Here is a 2,326-nt window from a genome sequence, read left to right as displayed (position 1 = left end):
TCAACTTAAAAAAGAAAAAAATTTAAAATTACACTCCTCTTCCAATTTCAGAAAATATTGGAAATATAGTTAAACATAGATTTTTAAAAGCAGGAACATTCAAACTATAAAAGCCATTGTACTAAACTTTCACATATATTTTGTGTTAAGAGGTACAGATCTTCCTCCTAAATATTGTTCTACCTTCTGTCCAGGTTTAAGTTGAAGAACTACCAATGTAATTTGGCCATGATGTTCACCATTGAGGAGATCAACAACAACTCCTACATTTTACCCAACACAACCTTGGGATTTGAAGTACATAATGTTCCACATGGTCAAAGGAACACTCTGAGCAATCTTTTTGCCTCACTTTCAGGGCGTGGCCATAGCATTCCTAATTACAGATATGGAAAAGAGAGCAATTCTGCTGCTGTACTTACAGGACCATCATGGGCAATATCTGAATACATAGGGACACTGCTGGATCTATACAAGTTTTCACAGGTGAGAGGAGGTGATAGTATAGGATTTGATGGCAGCTCTACATGATAACATTTTATGTGACTGTGACAGAAGAAAATGGAAACTTTAACCACTCTTCATGGATAGGAAAATGATGCAAACAGTTGAGGGCACATCTATATTTACATAGCATGGAATAGAGAGAAAAGAGAAAGTAGAGTAGACACAGAACACTGTTGAACCTCTGAATGCTTTCTGTACTTTTCTGGAAAACCTATAGGAAGGTAGATTTTACCTTCAAAGCAGGATTGTCCTAAATGCTTCAAACCTTTGCTGTAGAATGTAGTTTAATTTTGTGACTATGTTCTTCTTTTTATTGTTTTTTTTTCTCTACAGCTTACTTTTGGGCCTTTTGTTAGCACCCTGAGTCAACAAAGACAGTTTTCTTCTCTGTATCACATGGCCCCTAAGGCCACATCTCTGACACTTGGTATTGTATCTTTGATGCTTCATTTCCAATGGTTCTGGGTGGGGCTCTCCATCATAGATGATCACAAAGGTGCCCAGACTCTCTCAAATTTGAGAAGTGAGATGGATAAAAATGAAATCTGCATAGCATTTGTGGAAATGATCCTAGTTAGAAGGGGCTCATATCTTACCAAACCCTGGAAAAATCAGGTTCAGATCCTAGAATCATCAGCAAATGTGATAATTATTTATGGTGACTCTGATTCTCTCTTAAGCTTAATAGTAAATATGAAACAGAAGTAACATGGAAAGTCTGGGTCCTGAACTCACACTGGGATCATTCAAATTTTGATAAATATTTCATGTTAGATTCACTACACGGGGTCCTTATTTTATCACACCATAATGAGGAGAATATTCGTTTTACAGGTTTTATACAGACAGCCAATCCTTCCAAATTCCCAGAAGACATTTATCTTCATGCATTATGGCTCATTCTTCAATTGCTCATTTTTAAGGAAAGATTGTAAAATTGTGGACAACTGTATGCCTACCGCCTCCTTGGAATTCTTGCCTGGGAACATTTTTGACATGGCCATGAGTGAGGAGAGTTACAATGTGTACAATGTTGTGTATGACGTGGCCCAAAGTCTGCATGAGATGACTCTCAATCAAGTACAATTTCAAACTCAAGTAAAAGGAAAAAAGATGGTATTCTCTCCCTGGCAGGTAATGTCATTTCAGCTGAAGTGTGACATTGGCTATGTGATACAGGTTTATAAATGCACTCAAACTAGGCGATACATATTTTAGATTGTTTTGTTGAATATCTTCAAGAGAGGTATTCTGATAGGGATTGCATTGAATCTGTAAATTGCTTTTGGTAAGATGGCCATTTTTACTATGTTAATTCTTCCAATCCATGAACAAGGTAGATCCCGCCATCTTCTGATGTCATTTTCAATCTCTTTCTTCAGAGGTTTAAAGTTTTTTTCAAATAAATCCTTCACTTGCTTGGTTAGGGTTATTCCTAGATATTTTATATTGCTTGTGGCTATCGTGAAGGGAGTAATTTTTCTAATTTCTTCCTCTGCCTGCTTGTCATTTGTATTTTGAAGATATTGAAAGAACAATTCTCAACTTCATATGGAGAAACAAAAAGCCCAGAATAGCAAAAACAATCCTATACAATAAAAGATCCTCTGGAGGAATCTCCATACCTGATATCAAGTTGTACTATAGAGCAATAGTAATTAAAACAGCATGGTACTGGCACAGAAATAGGCTAGTGGATCAATGGAATCAAACTGAAGACCCAAAGATGAATCCACACACATTTGCTTACTTGATTTTCGACAAAGAAGCCAAATCCATTCAATGGAAAAATGACAGCATCTTCAACAAATGGTGCTGG

The 2,326-nt window shown here is 36.5% G+C and overlaps 1 pseudogene across 1 annotated transcript in view; it reads left to right on the top strand.

Annotated features, from left to right (window-relative positions):
- The first annotated feature begins 231 nt into the window (after nucleotides 1-231).
- The window catches only part of LOC311605894 (vomeronasal type-2 receptor 116-like), an 18,297-nt pseudogene continuing 16,202 nt past the window's right edge, over nucleotides 232-2,326 (top strand). Inside the window, exons 1-2 of the transcript in view lie at nucleotides 232-486; nucleotides 1,342-1,587. The product of the transcript in view is annotated as a vomeronasal type-2 receptor 116-like (transcript). The remainder of the gene's footprint in view (nucleotides 487-1,341; nucleotides 1,588-2,326) is intronic.

Source organism: Acomys minous (genome assembly GCF_964271855.1).
Source record: "Acomys minous genome assembly, chromosome: 9".
Taxonomy (NCBI): Eukaryota; Metazoa; Chordata; class Mammalia; order Rodentia; family Muridae; genus Acomys; species Acomys minous.
The sequence above is the reverse complement of the archived record's forward strand: the minus strand, read 5'-3'. Positions and strand labels throughout refer to the sequence as shown.